The sequence below is a fragment of the Theropithecus gelada genome, chromosome 4, assembly GCF_003255815.1.
Source record: "Theropithecus gelada isolate Dixy chromosome 4, Tgel_1.0, whole genome shotgun sequence".
NCBI lineage: Eukaryota > Metazoa > Chordata > Mammalia > Primates > Cercopithecidae > Theropithecus > Theropithecus gelada.
Genome location: NC_037671.1, coordinates 124671860 through 124689958, shown reverse-complemented (window position 1 = coordinate 124689958; position 18099 = coordinate 124671860).

The window sequence follows — 18099 nt, the reverse complement described above, 5'->3', positions numbered from 1 at the left end:
TTTGAGATGGAGTCTGGCTCTGTGGCCCAGGCTGGAGTGCAGTGGCCGGATCTCAGCTCACTGCAAGCTCCGCCTCCTGGGTTTACGCCATTCTCCTGCCTCAGCCTCTCGAGTAGCTGGGACTACAGGCGCCCGCCATCTCGCCCGGCTAGTTTTTTTTTGTATTTTTTTAGTAGAGACGAGGTTTCACCGGGTTGGTCTTGATCTCCTGACCTCGTGATCCGCCCGTCTCGGCCTCCCAAAGTGCTGGGATTACAGGCTTGAGCCACCGCGCCCGGCTGTTTTAGTATCATTTGTTCATTTATTATTTTTGTATCCCTTTATCCACTCAGCCAAAAGCAGTTTGTCCCTGGATACCCTCCTATAGATGCTTTAAAAATCAACTTACATTTAAGTAGCAATTTTTTTATTAGAATACATTTTACTTTAGTTATCTTGTTTTGTTTTCTGACAACCCTGTGGCTGGATGAAACAAGTATTTATGCCCATTTCACAAAGGAGAAGATTGAGGCTTTGTGAAGTTCAGTGTGTGCTGAGGGAGACACAGCCAGTTAATGCATAAACAGTGACACAGTCCAATGTCAAGTCCTTATCAACATTTCTTCCATGACACAGACGTTCCAGAAAATATTTGTTAAGAAATGTTATCTATAGGCCAGGCGCAGTGGCTCATGCCTATAATCCCAGCACCTTGAGAGGCTGAGGTAGGCAGATCACTTGAGGTCGAGTTCAATGGCCAACATGGTGAAACCTGGTCTCTACTAAAAATGCAAAAATTAGCTGGGCATGATGGTGTGCGCCTGTAGTCCCAGCTATTCAAAAGGCTAAAGTAGGAGAATCACTTGAACTTGGGAGGCAGAGGTTGCAGTGAGCTGAGATCGCACCACCGCACCCCCGCCTGGGTGACAGCGCAAGACTCCATCTCAAAAAAAAAGAAAAAAGAAATGTTATTAACAATTTGGAAACACCACCAAGAGATGATAACATGTCCTTCCATTGTCATCCAGGCACATTGTGTAACAGGCCCATCAAGGATTCGTGTATACTCTAGAACAGTGGTTCTTAAACTTTTTGGTCTCAGGATTGCTATATTCTTTTTATTTCTTTTTATTTATTTATTTATTTATTTATTTATTTATTTATTTATTTATGAGATGGAGTCTTGCTCTGTCACCCAGGCTGGTGTGTAGTGGTGTGGATCTCGGCTCACTGCAATCTCTGCCTCCTATGTTCAAGCAATTATCTTGCCTCAGCTCCCACGTGGCTGGGATTACAGGTGCCCTCCACCACACCGAGCTAATGTTTTGTATTTATAATAGAGACAGGGTTTGCCATGTTGGCCAGGCTGATCTCGAACTCCTGACATCAGGGTGATCCACCCGCCTCGGCCTCCCAAAGTGCTGGGATTATAGGCATGAGCCATTTCACCCAGCTCGGGATTGCTGTATTCTCAAAACTTATAGAGGACCCAAAAGAACTCCAGTGTCTATACATTATGTCTACTGATATTCACCTTATTAGAAATTAAAATTGAGAATGTTTAAAAATATTTATTAATTAAAAGTAACTATAATGACCCATTAGGTTAATATATTTTTATTAAAAATTTGTTTTAAAAATATTTTCCAAAGAAAAATAGCATTGCTTTATATTTTTGCAAATCTTTTTAATGTCTGGTTCAATAAAAGAAAGTTGGATTCTTATATTTGTTTTTGCATGCAGTCTGTTACAATATGGTGTTTGGTTAAAGTTTACAGAGAAAATTCAGCTCTACACAGATACGTATTTGGGGAGGGGAAGAGTATCTTAATACCTTTTTAGATACTAGACACAAACTCTAAAGCTTCTAAAAGGTTAGCTGCCACGTGGAATCTCTGACTTTTCTCACTCTTCCTTTAGAATCCATTGCTCTATCAGGAATTTTGAATGGCTCTTTTGCCATGTGTGATAGTCAAAATAATGGCCCCCAAAGACACCCATGTCCTACTCCCCAGAACCTATGAATATGTTCCTTACATGGCAAAAGAAAACTTTTACAGATCTGATTGTTGAAGACATTGAGAGGGAGATGTAACTGCAGAAGAGAGTCGGAGAGACGTAGTGTGGAAAGGACTCAGCCCCTGCCACTGACTCCGAAGGTGGAGGAAGAGTCCCGTGAGCCAGAGCATGCTTGTGGCCTCTAGAAGCTGGAAGAGACGAGGAAAGAGACTCTCTCTAGAGCCTCCAGAAGGAACGCAGCCCACCAAGGCTTGTATGAGACTCCAGAACTGTAGAGCTGTAGGGTACTAGAGTTACCCTTTTGCAGAAGCGTGCTGCTCCTCCTTCTGGTCACTGCGAGAGCACACCAAACAAAGGAGGGAACAGGTTTTTATCCTTAACGCAGTCAGTTCCTACTACTGTGTCCGGTCCCCACTGGCTGGGGTCAGACAGCACAATCTAAGCCGATCCCAATCAGCTACTTCAAAATGGAGCAGGGGTGGGGACTGCCGCAGCAGGAAGAGCCGTTTCAGAATTAAGGGTGCCAAATAAGGAACAGACGTGGGTTGTCACAGATTGGGAATGGATGTGGGTTACAGATTGGGAATGGCTGGAAGGCTGTTTACTGTAACTAAGGGCAAGGAGGCAAGGTAGTTGGGCTTTGAAAATAAAGGACAAGAGTAAATTTTGAAGAGGAACTCACTGTTTCCAACAACTTTTAGAATCTTGCTAGGGTACAAATGCAAATTATTTTTGTCTCATAAAAAAGATAATTTCTGAAGTTAAGTTTTAGTTCTCTGAAGGTGCATTTACCAGTTTTGTATCTAGCAATCTCATTCCTCATCTTTCTTCAGAAAATAAAGGTAGTTCAAAGACAAACGGTTTATCACCTGATTTTTTCCATATTAGTATTAGGTCTTTGACATGCACTTACATTGCATACTCATACATTGGTATGAGGTTTGTGTTTTACAAATTCTTGAAAATTATACTTTGATAAATAAAGTAACCATGACATCTGGAAATCACGGCAGCAGGTAGCTTTGTGTGCACCCCTCCAGCCCTCAGGAGAAGCAGAAAGCACATGTCAAGAGTAAGGGTCGCACACTGGGGCAGAGGGAGTACAGAGGAGCCTTCCCTTAGCAGGATGAGTCTGGGGCAGAGGGAGGAGTACAGAGGAGCCTTCCCTTAGCAAGAGAACTCACCTGGGTTACTGTAAATAGCCCCGCTATCTAGGGACAGAGACATTTCTGGTTGAGATTTAAAAGAAAAACCTATACATCCTTGACATGGAGGCTTCGGGTAGGATAAACACCAGGAGCATTTCTGCCCCAGGTTTGCAGGGGTGGGAGGGACGGTGCTCTAGGACACACGGAGCCCATGCACTGGGTCACACCATGGCTGAACTGAGCAGTGAAAAGGGAGGGCCATATCTGTGGCAATTTTGACACAAGTTCACAAATTATTGAACCCTCTTTTCATAGAAAGATGGGGTCTGTGTTCCGTCCTTCTGAATCTGGTAGGGCTGTGACTGCTATAGCCAACGGTGTATGTCAGAAGGGACCCTAGGTGGTTCCTATAAAGGTCCCATCATAAAATCCCACCCTGAGCGCAGGAACACTCACCCTCAGAGCCCTGAGATGACTGCTCTGAGGTGGTCAGGTATAAAGAAGCCCAGCCACACAGAGAGGCTGCATGCACCTCTTGTCCCATGTACCAGGGACAGTCGTAGCTCATCTTGCCCTTGGGTGACCCCAGGGCAGGCACGTGAGTGAGGAAGCCTAAGGCCTACTATGGCTGTACCAGTCACCTCAGACACTCAATTCTTTCCAGCTGAGGCCACAAACATCATGGAGCAGGGACCAGCCCACTCTGTCTCCTAAGAATTCTTGACCAGAAGAATTCATGAATATACAAAGCTTTGGGGGTTATGTTTTAAATAACTTCATACTGAATAAAGTTGACCCTCAAGATCAAGATTCAATCTCAGCATTATTGACACTTTGGGTGGGGTGGGTGGGGGTACTGCCCTGTGCGCTGTAGGATGTTTAGCAGCATTGCTGGCTTCTACCCAACAGAAGATAGGAGCACTCCCTACCCAAGTTGTGACAACACAAAATGCCTCTAGACATTGCAATGTCCCCTGAGGACCAACAGCTTCCAATCAGGAACCACTGGTCTAGATCCCTCGCTTCAAACGCTCCCAGACACCTGCCACACACCCAGTTTAGGAAGCCAACTGTGGATGGCATTGCACCCTGGTGTTACAGGTGCCTGGCCCTTGTAATCTCCCAGGATAGAAATCGAGAGATCACCAGACATAGTACCAAAGAGAGTTTATTTTAGCTTGTTTACAAGGAAGTCAGCACCAAGAAGGAAAAAGGAACAAGCTGCTCCCCAAGGGTAGTATGTGGGTTGGTTTTACAGGACCTTTCTCTGTGAAGGGTTATGTCGGGGCATGTTTAGGAGGCTTTTTCTAGTGCTTGAGTACTTACTGGTTTAACATTTTTAAAAACACATTGTGTGCAGTAGTAGCAGTTTAAATCTCGAACTCCTGACCCCAGGTGATGCACCCAGATCAGCCTCCCAAAGTGCTGGGATTACAGGCATGAGCCACTTCCTATATTTCTATTTTTATTCTACCAATAACTTTACAGTCAGCTTGTTTAGCAAAGTTATACTTAAGTCAGGTGAACTTGAAATTGCTTAAACTTATTTACTTAATTTATGAGCGCTCTTTTACTTACAAGCCAATTGGTAGACACAATGTATAGCAATAGGTGTACACACAAATAAACACATCTAGACATGTATACCCACACGTAAATGAAGAACCAACAGCTTGGAAGCTCAGCTATGAGACAGCAATACAAGCTTATTGCTATTTACTTTGTCCCAGTAGATAATCCAGTGAAGGCTGTGAACCAAAATTTCAGGTAAAACAGTCTCCATGGAGCTTGTTTTTTAAAGCTCAAACCTCTCCAGATTCCAAAGAACACTGGGGCCAAACAGCACCCAAGGAGCACGTCACATGTTCACCAGGCCCCCTGCTTAGAACAGCAGCACCAAAGGCTGGATACATGCAACGCCATCCCACTTTCCCATTCAACAGGAAACTGCAGATTCCAAACTATACTGGGGCTAAACAGTATTGCAAATCCAGGAGAAAATTCTAAGGGCGGCTTAGTACTAGACCTCAGAACCTCTGCCGAGAGCATCCCCTTTGGAGAGGTTGAGATTCGGAGGATCCCCAGGGCGTCCCCCTGTGGGGTCCAATCTTAGAATGTCAGACATCTCTGACCTTAGGTGGGCACCGGGGCCACTTGCGTCTTTTCCCTCCAGAGCCTACTATGAGCTTTATAAGCATAGCTCCCAATTGTAATGATAAATAGGAACTGGATGCTGGGTGGGCTTTTTTGTCCTTAGACAGTTGAATAGGACAAGGAAAGAACTTAGCATAAGAAAAGGTTTAAGTCACCTGAAACCACTGTGAGTTTTCTCTGAGCCGCACCACCACAGGGATCAGGGACCACACCTGGAAAAGATTTTTAAAAAGAGTCATTCCCCCTTCTGGGTAGGGCAATTATTCCCATTCACTCTTTGGCCTTCAGGCAATACCAGGGAGTGACCCCAGCGAATTGCTCTCAATTTCCAAGAAGCTGCTAGGAAATAGTCGCTGAAAGACTGAAAAACAAAGGAAAAAAAAAAAAAAAAAGAAAAACACTCAGGTCCCTTAAGTGAATAGGGTGGTGGTGGCTAGGCGCCTCCATATGGAAACCCCTTAGTTTCACAGGCCACAGCCAGAAACCTGCAGTTGCTTCCGTGTTTCCACGCTTCCCACCAAGGGTCCTGAGTTGGAAAGGAAAAGACAGACAAAGATGTCCCTGTATGTTAAAGGTGAAAGGAGAAAAATAAATCCCCAACTTTGGGTCTACCTTCTCATGGCTGGCTCGCCAAAATATGTTACTGGTGGAGAGTGTCCAGGTTCTCGGTGTCTTGAACAAAGAATTGGACAAAAGGCACAAACAAAGGAAGGAAGGAAGGGATTTATTGAAAATGAAAAGTACACAGCTGGGCGCAGTGGCTTACACCTGTAATCCCAGCATTTTGGGAGGCTGAGGCAGGTGGATCACAAGGTCAGGAGTTGAAGACCAGCCTGGCCAAGATGGTGAAATCCCGTTTCTACTAAAAATACAAAAATTAGCTGGGCGTGGTGGCAGGCACCTGTAATCCCAGCTACTCGGGAGGCTGAGGCAGAGAATTGCTTGAACCTGGGAGGTGGAGGTTGCAGTGAGTCTGCCTGGGTAACAGGGCAAGACTCCGTCTCAAAAAAAAAAAAAAAAAAGAAAGAAAAAAGAAAATGACAGTACACTCCACAGTGTGAGTGGGGGCTGAACACAGGGGCTCTAGGGCCCCGTTACAGAATTTCTGGGAGTTTAGATGCCCTCTAGAGGTTGTATTCCATTGGTTACTTTGGGTACACCCTGTGTAAATGAAGAGGAAGGAGTAAAGTTACAAAGTCATTTACTCAGCGTGCCCCCTGCGGAGAAGATATTTCCTGTAATAGCTGAAGTGTGAATCGGCCTTATATTCCCTGCCTCCAGACCCTCTTTTCCTGACTCAGTTTGGATCTGTGTCCCCCGACCAAATCTCATGGGGAATTGGAATCCCCAGTATTGGAGATGGGGCCTGGTGGGAGGTGATTGGATCATGGCGCAGAGCTCTCATGAACACCTTAGCAGCATCCCGCCTTGGTACTGTAAAGTGAGTTCTCCTGAGATCCCCTGTTTGAAAGTGTGGAGCACCTTCCCTTTCTCTGTCTTCCTCCTGCTCCCGCCAAGTAAGATGCCTGTGCTTCCCCTTTGCCTTCCACCATGATCAGAAGTTTCCTGAGACCTCCGGAGCAGCAGAAGCTGCTAGGCTTCCTGTACAGCCTACAGAATCGTGAGCCAATCAAACCTCTTTTCTTGCCAGGCGCGGTGACTCACGCCTGTAATCCCAGCACTTTGGAAGGCCAAGGTGGGTGGATCACGAGGTGGGGGTTTGAAACCAGTCTGGCCAACACGGTGAAACCCCGTCTGTACTAAAAATACAAAAATTAGCCGGGTGTGGTGGTGGGCGCCTGTAGTTCCAGCTACTGGAGAGGCTGAGGCAGGAGAATCGCTTGACCCGGAGGCGGAGTTTGCAGTCAGCATTAAAAAAAATTCTTTTCTTTATAAATTAGCCAGTCTCAGGTATTTCTTTAGAGCAGTGTGAGAACAGACCAATGCAGGGTAATCATTTGGATCTAGCTGCAAAACAAGTTTGACGTTTGCATTCATTGAGCCCTTTTAGAAAAGATCAGGCAACTAACTCTTGGTGAGAGTATAGAAACTTGTGTGCTGGAAATCGAAAGGCCTGAGTACCTGTTCATATTTCCTGCAACTTGAGGGATCCCTGTATAGACATTGAGAAAGAAAAGAAAGTTTATCTGAGGAATGCGAACCGGCTACAAATCAGACCCACAGAGGCAGGAGGGTGAGGCAGCAGTCGCATCCCACATTCCTTCCTTGAGCTAAGTAATCAGCTCTTGAAGCTACTTGCTATGTGGACTCTAGACCAGCTGCCGCCACAGGCAGCTGTCAACTAACCAAGCAAGGCCACTCGCTGGACACCATACCCCTTACCCCACACTTCACCAATGTATAGTCAATCACTAATCAATCTTATTTGTCTAACCAATGGGAATTCCTGACAAACAGCTGTATCAGCCCACTCCCTGTCCCCTTTTTGCTTTGGAAAACCTGCTTCTCTCAAAGGCCTAATAGAGCTCATATCCAAGGTTACCTGGGTCTGAGTCTTCCAGGCAGCTGTGCTTTCAACTTCGCTCAAGTAAACTCTTTCTTTTTAACTGTTATTTTAGGTTTGCGGGTACATGTGAAGGTAAACTTGCATCACAGGGGTTTGTTGTACAGATTTTGTCATCACACAGGTACTAAGCCCAGTACCCAATAGTTATCTTTTCTGCTCCTCTCCCTCCTCCCACCCTCCCCCCTCAAGTAGACCCCAGTGTCTTGTTTCCAACCTACGTTGTTCATGATTTCTTATCATTTAGCTCACACTTACAAGTGAGAACCTGTGGTATTTGGTTTTCTGTTCCTGTGTCCGTTTGCTAAGGCTAATCACCTCCAGCTCCATCCATGGTCCAGCAAAAGACATGATCTTGTTCTTCTTTATGGCTGCATAAACTCCTTAAAATTATATTTTGTGGCTGGGTATGGTGGCTCACACCTGTAATCCTAGCACTTTGGGAGGCCGAGGTGGGTGGATCACCTGGGGTCAACAGTTCAAGACCAACATGGTGAAACCTCATCTCTACTGAAAAGTACAAAAATTAGCTGGGTGTGGTGGTAGGAGCCTGTAATCCCAGCTGCTTGGGAGACTGAGGCAGGAGAATTGCTTGAACCCAGGAGGTGAAGGTTCCAGTGAGCCAAGATTGTGCCATTGTACTCCAGCCTGGGTAACACAGCAATAACTCCATCTCAAAATAAATAAAATAAAATAAAATAAAATAAAATAAAATAAAATAAAAGTGTACTTTGTGCTTCAGTTCCTTCTTTTAGGTCAACAAAATAATAAGAAATTATTTATCGGCCGAGTGGGGTGGCTCACGCCTGTAATCCTAGCACTTTGGGAGGTGGAGATGGGCAGATTACGAGGTCAGGAGATCGAAACCATCCTGGCTAACACGGTGAAACCCCGTATCTACTAAAAATACAAAAAAGTGCTGGGCGTGGTGGCAGACGCCTGTAGTCCTAGCTACTTGTGAGGCTGAGGCAGGCGAACGGCGTGAAACCAGGAGGCAGAGCTTGCAGTGAGCCGAGATCACGCCACTGCACTCCAGCCTGGGCAACAGAGCGAGACTCTGTCTCAAAAAAAAAAAAAAAATTATTTATCATTATTACATAAGAACCCATAGATGTAATGCTGCTGTGTGCAAACCTAAATGTGAGTCATATCATGGAGTAGAAAAAGAGAAAGTTGAAGTTCTAGACCCAGCTTTGCCCCTCACTAGCCTTGGGCTCTGGGGCAAGCCACCTGGTCTGAAGCGGCTGTCCTGGGCTATGACAGTGCATGGTACAGCCTGCCCTGTGGGGCTCATCCACCTGCAGATAGAAGCAAACAAAACCATGCACGGGAAGACACAGGCAATGCACAGTGTTAGTAAAAGACCATCTCAGAAATAGGCGCCACTGTTTTCCTTAAGCCCAAATGGACTAATCAGCCAGACAACCCCCTCACTCATACCCATGTTGAATCAGTCCCAGAAACACTGTCAATTCCAACTAAGAAATGTCCTTGATTCTGCACTCTCCTCTTCAGCTGCAAGACCAATGTCTTGGGTTTCTGTTACTTTAGGTGCTTGAGAAACACCCCATACCTTGTAGCATAAGCCAATGATGATGTTGCTATGCCCACACACTGAGGGTCTGGAATTCTAAAAAGACCCAGTTGGGATGGCTGCCGTTGCTCCATGGTGTTTGGAGCCTCTGCTGGGAAGACCCACGTAGTTTCAATTGGTTCAAATGGCTGGGCCCCGGGACAGCTGGGGCTGGAGAGTGCACACACCTGGAGAGGGCCCTTCCTCCCACATGGGGCACTGGGCTGCGATGGCGGGAAGACAGGCCCAGCTGAGATGGTCAAACAGAGCCCCACCCCATGTGCCTTCTTCTGCCATAGAGCGGCCCCCCACATGGCCCCTCACCACAAGAGTCCCCCTACGTGTCCTCCCCTCCACCAGAGTCCCCCCAGCATCGTGTCTCTGGGATCCTTCTGAAGTAGCAGCTGGATTCTGAGAAAAATCTTCCTAAGATGGGCCTCCAGGGAATCAGCACTCCAGCTGCTTTCCAGCCTCCTCGAGTCACAGGACTTCAGCTCATTCTGCTCAGTAGCTGGGGGCATCGCCTTTCTTTCTTTTTCTTTCCTTCTTTTTTTTTTGAGACAGAGTTTCACTCTTTCACCCAGGTTGGAGTGCAGTGACGCGATCTCAGCTCACCGCAATCTCTGCCTTCTAGTTTCAAGCGATTCTCCTACCTCAGCCCCCTGAGTAGCTAGGATTACAGGCACCCGACACCATGCCCAGCTAATTCCAAGCCCAGCGAATTTTTGTGTTTTTAGTAAAGACAGGGTTTCACCATATTGGCCAGGTTGGTGTCACACTCCTGACCTTGTGATCCACCCACCTCCCAAAGTGCTGGGTTTACAGGTGTGAGCCTCCACACCCAGCCCGCCTTTCTTTTAATGCTTTGATATCTGGCAGTTCTTTTTCTTCTTTATTTCCCTGAAATGAATGCCTGGCTTAGAGTAGGAAACGAATTTGTTGACTGAATAGATTGGTGAAATGACTGCAGTGCTATGATGTTGAGAAATATTTCCTTTTAGGTCAGCATACACATGTATGTGTATATGTTTCTGCAGGTGTGGGGTAGGTGTGTATATGCATGTGCGCGCCCATTCGTGTATATCTCCAGGCACTGTTTTGCAGGACAAACTCAATGACGAATAGAAATTCCTCTCTGAAGTTTTCATCCTTAGGCATTTTTACAGCATTCCTTTCTCTTTCTATCCTGGCTTAGACATTGGAGCAGTTCTTAGGATGCTTGCTCCAGCCAACAGACAAAAGGAAAAGTGACTTCTCTGCACTTTATGATTTACATCAATTTTATGTAATTAAAGTAATTTAGAGCTGAGTTTCTGAGCTTATAATTAGGGTTTTAAAGCTCATCTAAAGCTGTTCTTTCAAAGAGAATTGCTTCTTAGATGGAAGAGCAGATTTGGACAGAAGCATTTGGATGCTGTCAAAAGGCATTATTTTGTGCGTATGTGCCTGCTGTGAATACTGACATAACTTCCACACTAAATTATGACTATAGGGTCTTGAAATGTCACCAAAAACAATGTGATAAAAACGCAAGAATATGTCCTGGCTAGTGATAATCTCTATAGTGAATTTCACTGGGTAAAATTAAAATAATCTACAGGAAGACTGTACTTACTTATGAGTCAGTTACAAGAAAATATTCTGAGGAAATGATTGAGTCTTTTCACCCTCAATTTAGTATTTTAAAATGCAGGCAATTATCATTTTTTCAGTCTCTTGGGAATTTAACTGTTACACAACTTACTACCCCATACAATAAGTATTCAAATATGAGGCTGACTCATATATACTGTTTCACATGTTCTTCTTCTTTTAAAATTGAGAAAATTATTGAACATAATTAAAAACTCATAAAATACTTTCAACATTACTGTATTTCTACCAGTTTTATTTCTTCTCATTAAAAATCCAAACCATCAGCCTTTTGTAGAGAGGTAAGAATTGACTCTATCATATGCTAGAATATATATCTACGTGATTTATCCTGGAGTTGACTGCACGTAAGTGATATATTAGAGGTACTCTCATTAAGAATGTTTGTTTTGTGCCAGGCGTGGTGGCTCAGGCCTGTAATCCCAGCACTTTGGGAGGCCGAGGCAGGTGGATCACAAGGTCAGGAGTTTGAGGCTAGACTGACGAACATGGTGAAACCCCATCTCTACTAAAAATAGAAAAATCAGTCAGGCTTGGTGGTGTGCGCCTGTAATCCCAGCTACTCAGGAGGCTGAGGCAGGAAAATCACTGAACCCAGGAGGCGGAGGCTGCAGTGAGCCGAGATCATGCCATTACGCTCCAGCCTGTGTGACAGAGCAAAGCTCCATCTAAAAAAAAAAAAAAAAAAGAATGTTTGTTTTGTCTTAAGTAACTGAACTAAACATATATGTGTACACATAATGTTTTTATAGAAAGAAAGGCTAGAGAAATACCCTGAAAAAAAATTTCTTTTACTTATTTTCAAATGTTTTATAATGAAAACACGCTACTGTTGTACAGAGAAATACCACTTAAAAATTAAAATCCAGAAATGCAAAACTGTATCTTCTGATTTCTTCACATCAATACAATTAAAATTCATACTTCTGGCCAGGCACGGTGGCTCGCGCCTGTAATCTCAGCACTTTGGGAAGTTGAGGCGGGCGATCACCTGAGATCAGGAGTTTGAGACCATCCTGACCAACACGGTGAACCCCCGTCTCTACTGAAAATACAAAAATTAGCTGGGCTTGGTGGCGGGAGCCTGTAATCCTAGCTACTTGGGAGGCTGAGGCAGGAGAATTGCTTGAGCCTGGGAGGCGGAGGCTGCAGTGAGCCGAGATCACGCCACTGCATTCCAGCCTAGGTGACAGAGGGAGACTCCGTCTCAAAAAAAAAATAAATAAAATAAATAAATAAATAAATAAAAATAAAATTAAAAAAAATCACACTTATTAACTGTTCTAGGATGCTGGGCACATTAAAGGAGTAAGGCTTGGTTACTGACTGAAAATAAAATTCTGACCAGTAGGACAAAAGTATACACTTAAAAATGTTAAATCAAACCCAAAATTAAAATCTTTTGAGCTGTATTAAATGGCTGATTATCTGTCAAAATAATGCTTTTGGCTGAGTGAGGTGGCTTATGCCTGTAATCCCAGCATTTTGGGAGGCCGAGGCAGATGAATCGCTTGAGGTCAGGAGTTCGAGACAAGCCTGGCAAACATGGTGAAACCCCATCTCCACTAAAAACACAAAAATTAGCCGGGTGTGGTGGCAGGCACCTGTAATCCCAGCTACTTGGGAGGCTGAGGCAGGAGAATCGCTTGAACCTGGGAGGTGGAAGCTGCAGTGAGCCAAGATCGCGCCATTGCACTCCAGCCTGGGCACCAAGAGCAAAATTCTGTCTCAAAATAATAATAATAATGCTTTAATTGACTGCAAAGTTAGTTCCTTTGTCATGACATTTGGGAAGTCAGTATCTTTGTCACATGAAAACTACTATAAAATATATATATTAAACCTAAGAAGCTAACAAAAACTTAAGAGGGTAAATATAATATTTATTTCACTTTATACATTGTAACTTGATGAGGAAACATTTTTATTTTATTATTTTATTTTATTTATTTTTTTGAGACAGAGTCTCCCCCTGTTGACACGGCTGGAGTGCAATGGCATGATCTTGACTCACTGCAACCTCCGCCTCCCAGGTTCAAGTGATTCTCCTGCCTCAGCCTCCCGAGTAGCAGGGATTACAGGCGCGTGCCACCACGCCCGGCTTTGTTTCCTTTTTTTTTTTTTTTTTTTGCATTTTTAGTAAAGATGGGGTTTCACTATGTTGGCCAGGCTGGTCTCGAACTCTTCAGGTGATCCGCCCGCCTCAGCCTCCCAAATGCTGGGATTACAGGCATGAGCCACCACACCTGGCTGAGGAAACATTTTTAAAGCAAAACAAAATCTTAGATGAAAGTGGAGCATATTTTGTATCTAATGTAAAAAGTACTTATTTTATTATCATTCTTTTTTTTGGAGATGAAGTCTGACTCTGTCACCCAGGCTGGAGTGCAATGGCATGATCTTGGCTCACTGCAACCTCCGCCTCCTGGGTTGAAGCGATTCTCCTGCCTCAGTCTCCCGAGTAGCTGGGACTACAGGCATGCACCATCATGCCCAGCTAATTTTTGTATTTTTAGTAGAGACGTGGTTTCACCATAATGGCCAGGCTTGTCTTGAACTCCTGGCCTCAAGTGATCCACCCACCTCAGCCTCCCAAAGTGTTGGGATTACAGGAGTGAGCCACTGTGCCTGGCAGGTTTGATTCTTTTGACAAAACTACTTCATGGGTGGCATTCTATTCATCTTCAAGAGGAACATATTGCCTTGTATCTTTGTGTGTGTGTGTGTGTGTGTGTGTGTGTGTGTGTGTTGCAGTCTTTACTGCTCAATGACTAGACCCTTGGAGGCTGAACAATGGTACTATCCCAATTCTGTCATTCTTTATTTGTCAAAATATTTCTATAAAGTGAAACTTTCCCACATATACTCTTTTCAAACTGAATAGTACAGTCTGAATAAAAAGGCATAATAAATTTTGTCTCAATTCTGTTTCTTTTAATTTTCAAAATAAAGAGTTGATTCTCTAGTATCTTTTTTCTTCTTCTTCTTATGAGATGGTATCTCACTCTGTTGCCAGGCTGGAAAGCAGTGGCATAGTCATAGCTCACTGCAGCCTTGGACTCCTGGGCTCAAGCCATCCTCCCACATGTCTGGGACTACAGGCATGAGCCATCATACCTGGCTAACTTGTCTTTTACTTTTTGTAGAGACAGGATCTTGCTATGTTAGCCTGGCTGGTCTCAAACTTCTGGGCTCAAGCCATCCTGTCATGGCCTTGCAAAGTGCTGGAATTCCAGGTATGAGCCAATGTGCTCAGCACCTAGCATCTTTTGCAGGTGGCCAGACACGTGTGTGTGTGTGTGTGTGTGTGTATGTGTATGTTTGTATGTTTTAGAGGCTTTAGTAATTTTGAAGGTGTTTTCAATCCATTGCAGTTAACATCTTTATTGATGCTCAAATTGTCCCATTTTGGCAGGTGGAACGTCTTCAAGTCGGCTTCTGAATCCCATGGGTATGACACTTGTAGTCTTTGCTAGCTTTCTGGCTCTCTAATACAATGTTCCAGGCTCATTTTGTACATATTATGCCTTAGACCTGGAATCAGCTACTTCTCCAAAAACTCTTGGATTTTTTTTTTTTGAGATGGGAGTCTTGCTCTGTCACCCAGGCTGGAGTGCAATGGCGTGATCTCGGCTTGCTGCAACCTGCGCCTCCTGGGTTCAAGCAATTCTCCTGCCTCAGCCTCCTGAGTAGCTGGGATTACAGCTACTGTAATCCACCACCATGCCTGGCTAATTTTTGTGTTTTCAGTAGAGATGGGGTTTCACCATGTTGGTCAGTCTGGTCTCGAACTCCTGACCTCATGATCCATCCGCCCACCTCGGCCTCTCAAAGGGCTGGGATTACAGGTGTGAGCCACCATGACTGGCCTTTGAAATTTATTTTATTTTATTTATTTATTTTTTTTAGTGAGAAATGTTACTTTAAGAGAAAAAGATGAGAATGAAGAATATTCACTTCTATTGGATTGATCATTGTTTTTGAGTTTTTCCATTGAACACATTCATGTATCATATATCTACATCTATCTATATGTATGAATTCATTTATTCATGTGTATATGTGTGTATATATGCACATAGCTGATGAATTGATATGCATGGGCACACACACTTAGATAAAGATATACCTCATGAGTTTAAACTGTTATTTGTAATTAAAATTCAAGACACAGGGTATTTAATTAATTTGTCTTATATCTGGTGTCCTCTTTTTCTAACACCAAGAGTCCTGGCTTTCTTTTTCTGAGATGGAGTCTTGCTCTGTTGCCTGGGCTGGAGTGCAGTGGTGTGATTTTGGCTCAGTGCGACCCCTGCCTCTTGGCTTCAAGTAATTCTACTGCCTCAGCCTCCCAAGTAACTGGGATTACAGGTGCCCACCACCACGCCTGGCTAATTTTTGTATTTTTTAGTAGAGACCGGGTTTTCTCCATGTTGGCCAGGCTGATCTAGAACTCCTGACCTCAAGTGATCTACCTGCCTCAGCCTCCCAAAGTGCTGAGATTACAAGTGTGAGCCACCATCCACAGCTGAGTCCTGGTTTTCAAAACAGAGAGGATAACACAATTGAATACATCATATGATCATTTATTTGCTTTAATTGACCTTGCACGCAATCCATTCTCAGAATAACGATGCCATCACTATCACCCAAAATGATCACTGAAAGGCTAAAAAGACATTTTTCATATGCTCTCCCAGTGCCCTCCTCATATGTCTTCAGAGTGATGGTGTATCTACATTGTCAAGTCATGCATCTGTTGCATACTATCTTCTCTTTTTCAAATCCATTGATGTGCTAGGATATGTTTAACAAGCGGCTCCCAGAAAAAGGGGGAAAAAGCCCTGATTCATAGCATTTTGCAGCTTTCCTTGGAGTAAATACTTTCACCATTGCAGGTGTGAGCTATCAAGTTGACGTCATTATATGTGGAGTTCGGGAAAAGATGTGTAGAAGCTGACCATATCCCCACCATTCGACACAATCAATGTAAATAACCTCAAAAGCATAGATAATTGTAAAATGTAGTAAAATAATTATGAAGTGATGTGTTTTTAGTGTTTATTGTTTTTAATATAATTTATTTAAATGTATGTTCGTTTATATACTTTAACTGTTCATAATGTCTGTGTTTAATAACCAACTCATAAAATTCTTGAAAAGTTAATTGGCTCTCATAAGCTTGTCCAAATTGCCTCCAGCAAACAGCTGGTCATATCTATACCTGTATCTACCTACCCACCCACTTAATATTTGCCATCTGTCTTTATGTCAATGTCTCTGCAGTCATTGTGACTGTTTGAAACTTGTTTACTAGTAGATTCCTTAGGAATAGCTTATGGTAACTGTATTTCCTGAGTCTTCGCATTTTGGTAACAGTTTGCTGCTTTTATACCTGAAAATTATTTTAGCTTATCTTTACTTTCCTCGAGTATCTTTTCTTATTTTATTTATTTATTTATTATTTTTTTTTTTTTGAGATGGAGGATCGCTCTGTCGCCCAGGCTGGAGTGCAGATCACAGCTCCCTGCAGCCTCAAGCTCCTGGACTCAAATGATCCTTTCAGCTCAGCCTCCTCAATAGCTGGAACTACATGTGCATGCCACCATGCCTGGCTAATCTTTTGTAGAGACAGGGTTTTGCCACATTGCCCAGGATGCTCTTGAACTCCTGGGATCAAGTGATTCACCCACCTCAGCCTCCCAAAGTGCTGGGATTACAGGTGTGAGCCACCACACTTGGCTTGAATATGTAATTCCATTTTGTTCTGATGTAAGGCATTGCTGTTGAAAAATCTGATGTAATTTTCTTTCAAAATGTCACTGCATCTTCTTTTGGTAGGGAAAGGAACCCCAAGAAATTTTATTTCTTCCCTCTTTCCCTTTCTTCCTTCCTTCTTTCCTTTCTCTTCCAATAATTTTACTAGAATGTCTTGGTATTGGATATTTGGACTCCATTTTCCAAGGTGTATAGATAATCTTTCAATATGTCGTTTCAAGTATATGATTATTTCAGGAAACTTTTCCTGAATTATACATCTTGTTTGTTTGGATCTATTCCTTTGATTTTATTTCTTTAGGAACTAATATATCTGTATGTGTGTCTGTGTGCGCACGTGTGCACGTGCACGTGTCCGTGTGTACAGGGTCTTCCTTGCCTGTTTCCTATATCTGTATATCTCTCATTTCCTCTTAAATCTTTTTCATCTTGTACTAATTGTCTACTGCTGCTGTAGCATATCACCATAAATTTAGTGTCTTAAAAAACACATTTATTATCTTACAACTTTGCCTTTCAGAAGCCCACCATGGGTCTCACTGAGCTAAAACTAGGGTGTTAGTAGGTCTGGATTTCTTTCTGGAGGCTTTAGGGCAAATCCGTTTTCTTCCCTTTTCCAGCTTCTAGAGATAGTACACATCCCTTGGCTCATGACCACTTTCCTCCATTCACAAAGCCAGCAATGTTTCATTTCTCAGACCATTTCTTCCATAGCTGCATTTCCTTCATACCACTGCAGTCAGCTCTCCACTGTTAAGGACCCATGTGATTAGGCTGGATTCAGCTAGATGATGCAGGATCAGGCTTCTCTCTGGAGATCCATAATGTAGTCACATTTGCTGTCACTTTGCCACGTCAGGTGACACAGTCACAGGTTCTGGAGATTAGGATGGGGACATCTTTGGGTGACAGTTATCCTGTACCACACATCTCTTTTATAGCCTCATATTTTTTCATCTTTTCTTTTAATGCATTATCAGTTCTGTTTATTTGCTCGTGTTTCTTTCTCTCTTCATTTCTGAAATGTTTTTCAAATTTTTACTTCTTTTCTGAGTTTGTCATCTCCTTTCTGTATTTTCCTAAATCTGACACATGTCATCTTTTCATATCTTACGTCATTTTAGATGTTTATTAACTTATTTTAAAATATTTTAGTTTTCATCTGTTTCGAAGCCCTGGCTTTCTGCCACAATTTATTTTCTATAGAAATTATTTTTTATTCTTTTTTTCTTCATAATGACTTTGTATGGGATTTGACCTTAACTTTTTTG